The following is a 13,727-nucleotide window of genomic DNA, read 5'->3' as shown; positions in this document are numbered from 1 at the left end:
ACAAGATCTATCTTGTAATTTTTTAGATACATAATTATCTTTCCTATAATGTACATATGCATATTTAGGTATAGTAATAAGCCTTCTATCTCATCCTATTGTTTTTCTCAAGGGTAACCTATTCTTACTTTACTACCATCAGAAAATACTATGTGAAAAGCATCAATAGCTCCACCTCTTTAACTTGGGGCAAAAAGCATTGATTCTTTATTTCTACTATCTCATTATCGTCTCACACCCTAGTTAGATCCTATATCTAAGGTAAAATCCAATATATATATTGATCCGAGCCTATTAGAAATTTTTGTTTATCATATTTTGTTGGTTTTCCTTGCTTCTAGAGGTTTACAATAAAAGAAAGAGTGAGAACAACCTCTTGGAAAAATTAAGAAAAAATGATTTGATAGGAATTTTTCTTGACTAGTTCACCGGAGGTGAAAGGTAGAGGGAGAACTTAGTGGTAAAGGAAAGGGAAAATATGTAAATGTGAAAAGAAAAAATATGATGTGGTTGTGGAGCCATGCACCCATGATTCAAGGGTCATGAGTGGCTCATATCATCATGGCTTTGGAGCCATATGATGATTCAAACAAATGGGACCCAAGTGGAAGACTTGGTAAAGGAAGAAACCAGACACATGATTTTGTTGAATTTTTCCACTCCGATCCAAGAAAAGTTTTCTTCATCAAAGTTGTAGCTGATGAGCTGGAGATTCTGGCCATATTTTTTTTATAATTTTTGCATCTACGGTCTAGGAGATATGGCCAAAAATGGTGGACGCCAATTTTTTCAACTGTGGTGGAGACCACCCCCTCTACCTTTACACACACACACCCTTCCTTTTCCACATTGAGACCTTCTCTAAAAATCAGCCATTAGTCTTCTCACCCTCCTCTCCTTCCTCCTCTCTCTCAAGCTCAAAAACCCATCAAAATTCCTCTTCTAATCACCTCTCAAGTCATGCTTAATCTTGTTGTAATTCATAAGTCCTCATTCAACCCCTTTCTATTATTGCTAGATATGTATTGATTTTATGTAGATTCTTTACATTTTAAAATAAGGAAGCTCTTGGACTCAAGCTATGGAGGAAGGAGTGAAGACAACACAAGTGATGATGGAGCTAATTGGTCAACAAATCACTTGGAAGGAGCTTCTTCATTGGTTGAATGTCCCTAATCAAGCTTCATTTGTACAAATTACACTTGGATCTTAACCTCACTCCTAATCACTCTCTTTCCTATATAAAGAGGCCTTCACCTTTGTAATTTCAAGCCTCCCTCAGCCCCATTGAGCCTTTGTATCACTCACCATGAGCCCATAAGCTCATTCATTCACTCTATTCTTGCACATCCTACAGTGCAAATTGTTTCATGCTAGTAACCTCTCCTCCTCTTACTTATGTTAATTAAGAGAAATGTTTTATATGCGTGTGAAAGTGCTTGATGTGATCTTGGCTAATCCTTGAGTGATTGTTTGGTAATCTATATGCTATTTGTGTTGGGAGTGTTTGAAGTCATCCATTCCTTGCACACACACTACGGTTAATGCTTCATTCATAGTGATCTCTCTCTCTCTCTCTCTCTCTCTCTCTCTCTCTCTCTCTCTCTCTCTGTGTGTAGCGGTCCTAGTCCACGCTTCCAAGACTAGGTGGTGCCCTCATCTCATTTCCCTTGTGGTGCAATGGAGTTTGTTTTGGTGTAGAGGCCGCCATTCCAAATTTCCTTTGTCATAAATTGGTGCCCCCACTGAGGAGTTCTCAAGCAGCGCTCTATCAATCCTATGAAGGAAGATCCATCAAATTCTCCGAGACTTCCACTATGGTCTCCCCAAGAAGCTCGAGAAAAGAAGCGTCTTTATCGACAAACGGCACGTATGCGGGTAAAGAGAGTTAACTACACACACCCTTCTTTGCTTCAAGGAAAATCTTGTAGTCATCACGTCCCTAGGTCAAAAAATTGTGTTGAGTGCTTTGTGGCTAGTGTGAAGACACTTCCTTTGAAGCCTCGACTTCAGGTGGTGAAAGCACTCTCAAACTCGGAAATTAACAAGTTTTTGGAGGGGGAGCTACACATCAATGGGATGCGGTATTGTCAAGAGGCTACATATGGTGATGCACTCCAACTACTACTAGCAAGAAGGCTCAAGGTGGTTGAGAGGGTAGCCATCAAACCCTATGAACTCTACAAAGCTGAAGATGGTCACACCAAAGCTAGGCTAATCACTGGTGAGCAAATTCTTCGCATCTCTCAAATGGTGGGATCCAAGAGAGCTCAACTTCAATGAAGTGCTTCATGGAAGTTTGTATTTAATGCACCAATGAATAATCCCATTTTCTACAACTTTGAATTAGTTCAGAATATTAGGGTGAATGTGCGCATTGATAGAAAGATTTTTTTCCAACAAAGATTGGTCTTCTATTTTGGAGCTGAGAGGTTGAGAGAGATATTGTTGTCCCCTCACCCTATAATATTTCCTATTTTGGAGTATAATGTATCTTTTGATGTTCACATCTTCATCTTGCTTTAAGCATACTCCATGAATCATAGGGATTTATATGGACCTTTCCAACCTCTTGCTAGACAAACTGTGCATATAATAGCTAGCACAAAGCTTAGGTTCCAAAACATCATAAGGGACTTACTAGGCCCTCGTCGTCTAGCTGAGATTAATGCATCTATCAATCCATTTATTCTACCCTTAATAAGATATGATTTGGGCCTAGACGTTTTCATCTTTGTGCTGTATTGAGAGGAAGGCAACCCACTTTTATGATGGCTTTCCCAAATTTTTTTGGGCGTAGTGGGAAAAATGCTGGGGATTTTTTGGATAACTTGGAGATGGCTTTCCTTGTCTCTGGGAGGGATAACGAAGCATTGAAATTGAGAGCTTTTCCTTTGGTGCTCAAAGAAGAAGCTAGGGTATGGCTCCAGGCTCTAGATCCAACCCAAAGAATTGATTAGGAGGGATTGAAGGTGGCTTTCCTACGAAGATTTCAACGAGCCAATTCGGCAGAAGAACTATGGCAACGGCTTATGTCCCTTCATCAAGTTGACCCTCATGGTTATGCAACCTATAAGGAAGGTTTTTTGAAACTTTGGGGGCAATGGTCAGACTCACTAAACCCTGGTGAGCGAGCTCCCAATTGCCTCCAAAAGGATCAATTTATCTCAGGTTTGTACCCCTTGCTAAGGGAGAAGGTAAAGAGAAAATTTCCAAATGCTTTTGAAGATGCCTTAAGAATTGCTAGGGAAAAGAATAGAAAGATTCTCTATCAAGCCCAAGCTGGCCAGCTAGCTTTGGGAGGCAATATCACAACTATGGAAGCTTCTCACATACCTCCAAATGTGCCTAATGCACCAGACCTCAATAGAGGTCAACAAGAAGATATGCTCCAACAAATAAACAATCTCACAAACCAGCTAGAGGGGTTGAGAGTAAATCTTGTGCAGGGTGCAAGAAGGCCTATTGAGGGAAATGGTGGGAATCGGCCACCAATGCGGCGTCAAGCAAGGGAAATGTTGTGTTACAAGTGTGGGGAAAATGGCCACGGCTTGTATAATTGCTCTCATCCCAGAAGATATGACTACCCTGTCAGAGGTCCTCGACAACAAGTAAGTCCACCCCGTGCTAGAGCTCAAGCACAAGAGCAACCGCAACCTCAAATTTTGCAGCCACCTCGTGCTCAAGCTCAAACCCCTGCTACTCAACCAAATGTGAGCATCATAAGGATGGAGGAGGTCCTCAAGGGCAGAAGCAACCAGGAAGAAATAGCTAAAGGGAAGATGAAGATAGATGAAGTGGCTACAATGCCTATCAAACGTGTGCGTGTCCAAGAAGAAGTAGGTAAAGAAACAAGCAAGGATGCAAGCAATGAAGCAAGTACATCTCGGGCAACTAAAGATGAAGCCAAGAAGAGAAAGACCCGTACTAGGTCTCAAATTGACATTTTTGATTTCCCTATGGGATCTCGGACACAACCTTATGACTTGACAGCTGATGTGAGTTCTCAAGGACCAAAGATTACTTGGCCACAACTACTTCATATCTCCCCAAAGCTTCGACGACAATGGTCAAAAATGGTGAGCACGAGGGCAAAGCGAAGTAAGCTAGTAAGTGTAATCAAAGCATATGGTCTCAAGGATATAGTGCCTTTGGTGGAGGCTCAAATCAAGGGACAACGGATTCCAAAAACTTACATTGATAGTGGAGCAGAGGTTTGTGTCATGACAGAAAAGCGAATGCATCAATTGGGTTTAGAGGTAATGGAATCATCAAACTTTAGGGAAAAAATGGCCAATAATGTCTCTGTCACTTGTGTGGGTGTAGTGAAAGATTTGAGAGTTTTTGTTTTTGGAATCACTATAGAGGTTGATGCTTATGTGATGCCAGTAAAGGGAGAAGGATACCCCCTTATTTTAGGATGACCTTGGCTCATGGGTATAGGAGCTAGGCAAGATTGGGCAACAGGAGACTTGGAGTTGAGGCCTCGCATGGGTGGCCATAGTCGGAAGGTGGTCTATAACCTAAAGAATGGGCGACAAGAGAACCTTGAACTACAGACGTCATCTGATGAGTGGAGCTCAAGTGGATGCTCCTCATCCATGGACGAGGAAGAGAGTTCAAGTGAAGAGAGTGATAGCACTCTCGAAGTCATGGGCGTCACCATAAAGGAAACTACCTCATCAGAAGACAACCCAAGGATCCAAATGGAGAATGTGTGGGATGCCAGCCTAGAGGAGATGTTATCCAAGGATATAAAGGAAGAAGAAAAGGAGGGTTATGTAAATGTTCTCAAGAAGCATGCATCATTGTTTATTTCTGATTACACTCACATTACAGGTGTCACTGCAGTGAAGCATCATATCCATCTAAAAGAAGGGAGCAAGCCAGTAGTACAAAAAATAAGAAGATTAGGAGTTGTGCAACAAAATGCACTGTTGTCTGAGGTGAAGAGACTCTTGGAAGCAGGATTCATATACCCAGTAGAAGATTCAGAATGGGTCTCCCCAGTAGTGGTGAGGCCAAAGAAGAATGGTAAATGGCGAGTGTGCGTGGATTACAAGCCACTAAATGCTGCAACAAAGAGGGACCACTTCCCTCTCCCATTTCAAGATGAGATTCTAAATGAAGTAGCAAGCCATGAGAGATACACAGTGTGTGATGGCTACTCTGGCTACTTTCAAATACGCATTGCAGAGGAGGACCAGAAAAAGACTACTTTCATCACACCATGGGGATGTTTTGCATTTCGAGTCATGCCTTTTGGTCTCACCAACGCTCTAGCCACCTTTCAACGATTCATGAACATGGTCTTCCAACCTTACTTTGGTAAGTCCATAAGGGTTTTCATAGATGACTTTTGTATTTACAGCTCCAAAAGTATGCATCTCGGCAAGATTGATGAAGGATTTACTCGTTTAGCTAAGCTGGGTGGACAACTAAACAAGGACAAATGTCACATTGGGGAAAGCAAGGTTACACTATTAGGGCAAGTAGTGTCCATTGATGGAATTGAGGTAGATCCTGAAAAGATAGAAACATTGCTAAATCTACCTTCCCCAACTTCCATCAAACAATTAATCTCCTTCTTGCAAAAGCTAAGATATTTGAGTAGATTCATACACTTACTCTGCCAAGTGATATTTCCTCTACAACAGCTGACTCGTCAAGAGACGCTTGTTTGGAGTGAAGAAAGTGAAGGGCATTTTAGAGAGATTAAAAAAATGTTAGGGTCACTCCCTGTAATCCTCCAACCTTGTTGGGAAGAAACATTCTTTGTAAACCCTAGTGTGGGAGAAGAGGCCATTGGTGTTGCCCTCCTACAAAAAGATCCAAAAACATCCTTTATGAGGCCTGTGTATTTTGCTAGCCGCCTCATGGAAAACACCGAGAAGGCCTACACCCTGATGGAACAGCTAGTGTTAGCTCTCATGTTTGCGGTAACCAAATTTCGGCCATACTTGCTGCCGAAGAGGTTTGTAATTATCACTGTGGAGGATATGTTTCCCTATGCACTGCAACATATGGAAATCTCTGACAAAATAGCAAAGTGGGTGGTGCGACTTCAAGAGTTTGATTATACAATACAGGTTGAAAGAACAACTCGAGCATGCTTAGCCAACATTTTAACAAACAATTGCTATGAAAAAGTTTTCCATTTGAAGAGAAAGGAACTGCCACCACCTCCAGCTCCAGAGGCTTTGGTCAATTCTTATAGCCTCTACTTTGATGGAGCATACAAGAGAACCAAGGATAAGGCAGCTGCAGGCATCGTGGTCTTATCTCCATTGGGAGAGAGGATCCATGGTGAAGGGATCACTCTAGAATATGTCCACTCCAACAATGAAGCAGAATATCATGCTCTAATTCATGGCCTTCGTTGGTGCCTCGATAATTCAATTAAGAGATTAAACGCTTTTGGTGACTCCATGCTTTTGGTAAGGCAAATGCAAGGTACATGGGCTTGCAAAAATGCCCGTCTCTCTACTAAAATGAGAGAATCCAAGGCTCTTATGAGGAGATTTAGGGAGGCACAAGTACATCATGTGCCAAGAGACCAGAACAAGGATGCAGACCACCTAGCATCATCAAAGTTAAATGAGTCAATAGTGGGAGCAGTGGCCATCAAACTTCCACTTCAGCAAGGCAAGGAGGACTTGGAAGATATTAGACACATTCTGGAGCAATGAGAGGCTCCTAAACACTTGAATGCAGGGGAAAGGCGATGGTTAGCTAGGAAGGCTACCAGGTATCGCATAGTAAATGATGACTTGTATTGTCTTGGTAAGGATGGTGTGCTTAGGAGAGTGCCTTTGAAGAGTGAAATTGAAGAGATTTTAAAAGCTTGTCACGATGATATGTGCGGAGGACACTTTGCACACGACATCACTAGTAGAAAGGTTCTACAAGCTGGGTTTACTTGGCCAAGTCTTCATCGTGATGTCAAATACTGGTGTCAAACATGTGATGAATGTCAGAAAGCAGGACCACGACGGCTCATAGCTGAACCTCAGAACCCAATAAAGGTATATGGGCCCTTTGAGAAGTGGGGAATTGATGCCATAGGACCTCTACCACGCACTCAATCAGGTAAAGAGTACATCATCATGGGACTAGACTACATGACTAGATGGGCTGAGGCTATGCCGACCAATAGAATTACTGCTAAGGATGTGAGTCAGTTCATCTTTCACCACATCTGTTGCCGGTTTGGCACCCCTCTTGAAATACTATCTGATAGAGGACCAGGGTTTAGAGCAGACTTGGTAGGAGAACTCATGAAGAAGCTAAATATTCAGCATCAACACTCTACTCCTTACTACCCTCAGTGCAATGGTTTGGTGGAAATGGTAAATGGAATCATTTGCAAAATTCTCACCAAACAGGTACATGCTAGGCGCCAAGATTGGGACAAACACCAGAATGGAGCTCTATGGGCCTATAGAACCTCCTTCAAAACCACATTAGGGTACACACCCTTTCATTTGGTTTATGGAAAGGAGGCGCTTTTGCCCATTGAAGTGAAGTTAACAAGTCTTCGAATATTGGGTAGCCAGGTAGGCTCTCAAAAGGAGAAAGTACATCAAAGGATCATGGATTTAGAGAGGCTTCAATTGGATCGTGAAGAAGCCATCAACCACTATTCTCAAGAAGCAGAGAAGCGCAGAGAAAAGTTCAACAAAAAGCTAGCATCCAAAGACATAAAAAAGGGATCTCTAGTGCTTCGATATGACAATCGCTTCAACACTCGTAAGGATGGAAAGTTTCTTTTCCGATGGGAAGGCCCGTTCTTGGTCACCAAAAAGTTCAAAAATGGCTCTTACAAACTTCAAAACATTGATGGTAAAGCGCACAAGACCAGGACAAATGGATGGCGTCTAAAGCCTTATCACATCAGGATAAGGTCAGCTCAAGATCAAAGAAAGTATGCTAGAGGCATAAATACCCCTAGCCAGGTTTGGGGGGGCTATGATCCGAGCCTATTAGAAATTTTTGTTTATCATATTTTGTTGGTTTTCCTTGCTTCTAGAGGTTTACAATAAAAGAAAGAGTGAGAACAACCTCTTGGAAAACTTAAGAAAAAATGATTTCATAGGAATTTTTCTTGACTAGTTCACCGGAGGTGAAAGGTAGAGGGAGAACCTAGTGGTAAAGGAAAGGGAAAATATGTAAATGTGAAAAGAAAAAATATGATGTGGTTGTGGAGCCATGCACCCATGATTCAAGGGTCATGAGTGGCTCATATCATCATGGCTTTGGAGCCATATGATGATTCAAACAAATGGGACCCAAGTGGAAGACTTGGTAAAGGAAGAAACCAGACACATGATTTTGCTGAATTTTTCCACTCCGATCCAAGAAAAGTTGTCTTCATCAAAGTTGTGGCTGATGAGCTGGAGATTCTGGCCATATTTTTTTTATAATTTTTGCATCTACGGTCTAGGAGATATGGCCAAAAATGGTGGACGCCAGTTTTTTCAACTGTGGTGGAGACCACCCCCTCTACCTTTACACACACACACCCTTCCTTTTCCACATTGAGACCTTCTCTAAAAATCAGCCATTAGTCTTCTCACCCTCCTCTCCTTCCTCCTCTCTCTCAAGCTCAAAAACCCATCAAAATTCCTCTTCTAATCACCTCTCAAGTCATGCTTAATCTTGTTGTAATTCATAAGTCCTCATTCAACCCCTTTCTATTATTGCTAGATATGTATTGATTTTATGTAGATTCTTTACATTTTAAAATAAGGAAGCTCTTGGACTCAAGCTATGGAGGAAGGAGTGAAGACAACACAAGTGATGATGGAGCTAATTGGTCAACAAATCACTTGGAAGGAGCTTCTTCATTGGTTGAATGTCCCTAATCAAGCTTCAGTTGTACAAATTACACTTGGATCTTAACCTCACTCCTAATCACTCTCTTTCCTATATAAAGAGGCCTTCACCTTTGTAATTTCAAGCCTCCCTCAGCCCCATTGAGCCTTTGTATCACTCACCATGAGCCCATAAGCTCATTCATTCACTCTATTCTTGCACATCCCAGAGTGAAAATTGTTTCATGCTAGTAACCTCTCCTCCTCTTACTTATGTTAATTAAGAGAAATGTTTTATATGCGTGTGAGAGTGCTTGATGTGATCTTGGCTAATCCTTGAGTGATTGTTTGGTAATCTATATGCTATTTGTGTTGGGAGTGTTTGAAGTCATCCATTCCTTGCACACACACTACGGTTAATGCTTCATTCATAGTGATCTCTCTCTCTCTCTCTCTCTCTCTCTCTCTCTCTCTCTCTCTCTCTCTCTTTGTGTAGCGGTCCTAGTCCACGCTTCCAAGACTAGGTGGTGCCCTCATCTCATTTCCCTTGTGGTGCAATGGAGTTTGTTTTGGTGTAGAGGCCGCCATTCCAAATTTCCTTCATCAATATATTCTATGTATTTTTCTTATATTTCTTTTTAAATAGATACTAGGAGGGAATTAAATCCTAGTGGGACACTAGGTGGCATGATTTCAAAGATACACTTATTTTATTGCATTATTGCAAACATGATTACAAAAATCTGTCAAGGAGAAATGTCATGCTTTCATATGGCATGAGGTGTCCTTTGGAATCAAATGAAAGTCTAGGCTAAGGGGACCAGAGGAAGACTTTTGCTGCCAGAAATGGACTCTATTTTGATGAATTTTTTACACAAGGTTCCAATTGGAATTGGAAAAAGATTTCAGAATGAAAATCATAGCTAATGAGCTGAATTTTCTGCCCATATTTTTACTTTTTTATTTGGAGCCACGGTTAAGGAGATATCATCAAAATATTGGACCCCAAACTGCCCACATCATGCAGGGACAACTCATTTCCAACTTTTCCAATTCCTGTTCACACTGGCTCCTCTCTTCTTGTGTAAACCCTTGGGGGTTCCCTTCACCTATAAAAGGGGACCTTTTCTTCCTTGAAAACCACTCAATCATTCAAGCCATTGATGAGAGGAATTATTGAGGGAGTGAGTAGTAATGCCTAATTGTACTTAGCCATTAACATAACTCCCCGCAATATCCTTATTGCCTTTGGGCAAGAATAGGGCTTGGGAGGGAAGCTTCTCATATCTTCACTTCTCTCATATCTACATTTCCCACATACTATCCTAGATGAATAATCCACATGATGATAATTTCTATCGCTTTCACTCTGTACGATCTATTAGAATTAACGTATGGATTAGCCGTAAAATACACTTTCAACAACGTATAGTGTTTCTCTTTGGCCCAGAAAGGCTCAATGAAATACTTCTATCACCGGATCCCATCATACTACCTCTCATAAACTATAATTTTTCTTTTGATGTAAGCGTAGTTATCTTACTATGAACCAAGAGGATTTGTACACACAATTAATCCCAATCACTAGACAAAATATATATATTATGGTAAGCACAAAACTACAATTCCAAAGAACAATTCGTATCCTATTTGGTTAGCCAATATTGAATGCCATTAACTCATCTATTAACCCTTTCATACTACCCATGATACGATATGACCATAGCCTTGATGTTTTTATCTTTGTGTTTTTTTGACATTCTCTTTTGTGTTGTTTCTTTGTGTGTGTGAGTGCAAGAGAAAAAGAGTGGGTCTTCTTTGATTGCACTTCTTTCCAAACCCTAGTCTTCATGGAATCTATGGTTTAACTCCTTCATATATTTTTTGTTGAATTCTCTCACAAACTCTCACAACCATAAGCCCGGTGCTTTCCTCGAAAGACCGCAAATTTCTCGACAACGGTTTACAGACGGTCTTCTCAGATGACTCGTAAACGGGGATCACAATATCATATAACATTGTTGAGCAAAGAACAATGTCTTGAATAACTATTTTGGTTAACGTGAAAAATCCACAAGGACCCAAGCCGAGCCATGACCTCTACTGGTGATTGGTAGATCCAAAAGTAAACTCATAGAGATACTGCACATAGAGTGCAAAATGCTTTAAAAGCAACTAATGTGATGAATATGTATGCCACTCAAAATCGGCCTTTGCTAAACACTAGGGCCCATAACACCTAGTGTGCATGCATTTAGAAAAAACAAATCGGAGCCTGTATATCCATGATTATCCTTGCCAATATTGATGGCACATGTGATGCTCCTAGCACACATTAAAGAGGAATGTAAATAGTTCTTAAAAGAAACTAAATACTTGCTACTGCAATCCTTTGCAAGCCTTGCTGAAATGTTTGAACCATAATAGAAGGTAAAACATAAGTCTCTCTAGGTACAAACAATGAAATGTTTTCATTAACAACACATAGCCTTGTTATAAACCTAAATAACCATTGGTTAATGTTTTTTAGTAACACTTGTAACCTTAACAAGTCGTTCTAAGTACTCAACAATTTTTGGCCATCGAAATTGCTCCTCATGCATCGTGCTAAAAATGGTATAGAAAATAGATTTGACCAGCACCTAGGGACTTCGTCGTGACAAATACTTGAAATAGCGGGCGCCAGTGTTAGTCCTTGGGTGTTGCCGTTGCAATCCAAACCCCTCGGTTAAAATCGTCATTGCCAAACTGCTTGGTTAGACTTTTGTACAAAAACTGCTCAACTAGCAGCTAAAGGTATCTTAATTCAACTTTGGAAGTTGAAATTATCCACTACGAGCCCTTGCGAGCTTATGGATTTATTTCCTTGAAATTGCAAGTGCAAAGATTCCAAGAATTGACCATCACACTTAATAAGTAATTTAGTAATCAGGAGATGGGTCTTATCCCAAAACTAGATTCATATAGACACTCTAAGTGCTATAGATAAAATAGGAGATCCACTAAAGTTGGAATCGTATTCACAACTAGATCTTTTCCGGATCCAAAAATCCATAATCTTGGGTTTTAGTGAACAGTCGTGCTTTCTGAAATGTTGGCTTCATCTATACACCTTGGTAGAGATAAGCCCTTATGAGTTTAAGACGTTCAAAAACTCAACTTGATTTTCACACTCAAAGTGTTAAGTGCTAAAAGAACACCCAAAAAATTGTTGATGGTGGCAAGATTCTTGCTTGTCCATTAGAATTGAAGGGAAGTCAACTGAATAGAATTGAAGGTACTAAAGACCGACTGGAATGAGGTTGAAGGTGCTGTCTCACTGCTTGTGAAACGACAAAGAAGAAGGGACAAGATGGTAGTAAACACTACAAGTCCTTCCACCTCAACTTCTGACAAAATGGTAAAGCCTACTTTTATTTCTCCTAAGTTTGATGAGTCCATGCTAGATGAGCTTGTGAAGGGAATGCGTGACTTGAAGGTGAAGCTTGCAAAGCTTGAAGAAAAAGGCCAACCATCAGGGCCACTTCTTAGGCAAAGACAATAGCCCAAAGAAGGGTTTGTTAATAGATGTATTTGGTGTGATAGTACAGACCATGTAAGAAGGGATTGTGATGATTTTAGTGATGCTTTGTCAAAAGATGTTGTCTTTTTTAAGGATGGTAAAATCCACTTAAGAGAGACACGTCTACCCTTGAGAACTAACTTTGGGAAGGGGGGAATGCAAACCTTAGTTGAAGATATGGAAACTAAGCATGCCACCTCTTCAGTTGAGGCAGCTACTTATGGAGTAAAAATTGAACATTTTTGTGATGAAGATGTGAGTGACCATCATGGTCAAATTTGGCCAAATGTCATGCAATTAGCTAAAAAGGGAAAGCTTAAAAAAGAGATTCTACATGAAGCAGATGATTGCATACATGTAGAAATAGGATGGAATAATCCAGTGGACTCATTGTCAGTGCATGCCTACATTACAAAATGCCAACAAAATGAGGCAATTGTAGAAGAGAAGCGCAAACCTGAGAATGCTAATGAAGGACCATCAAAAAGAGCTTCTAGAAGTGGGGGAAGAAGTGACTCAATGCCTTCTCAAACACCCTCAACACAAGGAGCATCTCCACCTGAAGTACTCATGGAGGAATGTACAACAGGAAAGAAGAAAGAGCCAACAAAAGCCCAACTTATAAACTACAATCTGATATTGAGGTTGCTATAGATTTAAAGAAAGTCTTGGAGGAAAGGATCTTGAATAAAAAGATTGAGTTTACTCTAGGAGAAGTTCTCGGCATTGCAAAGTGTGAATTTCATGAGGAGATCATTGACATCATCAAGAGGAAGAGGCAAACCCTTGCTGAAGTTTCTCGTCCACAGGCTGAAGGGGAAACCTCGAAGACACAAGGGATGCAACTGCAAAATAAGCAGTATAATGATGGAGCTGTGGTAGGATGCTACCAATCTAGTGGGAGACTGAAGCAAGTGCATTTCTCAAATGATGATGAAGAAGTTGAAGATATTCCTAGGAGTTACTATTCACAAAGTCATTGGGCAAGGGCTACTACATAAACTTTGGTCAAGGTAGGTAATCTTGAAGAGACATTTGTTGCCTTGATTGACCATGGTTCAAAAATAAACATAATGTCAAAGATTCTCTACAACAAGTGCAAATGGCCAATGGACAGATCATGGCTGGATGGTAAAAGTGGCAAACAATTCATCCGGTGAATTGTATGCAGCATGTCCAGGTGTGAAGGTAACAATAGGTGATGTAAAGATTGACCAAAACTGCTTTGTACAGGATACATCTTCATATCATCTCATCCTTAGAAAACCCTACATTGTGGGAGTTCGAATGGAAACAAAGGTAATGGGTGATGGTTCAGCATATGCTAGGATACGTAGCAAAGATGGTAAACG

Source organism: Adiantum capillus-veneris, chromosome 10 (genome assembly GCF_014529385.1).
Source record: "Adiantum capillus-veneris isolate H3 chromosome 10, ASM1452938v2, whole genome shotgun sequence".
NCBI classification, from domain to species: domain Eukaryota; kingdom Viridiplantae; phylum Streptophyta; class Polypodiopsida; order Polypodiales; family Pteridaceae; genus Adiantum; species Adiantum capillus-veneris.
The sequence above is the reverse complement of the archived record's forward strand: the minus strand, read 5'-3'. Positions refer to the sequence as shown.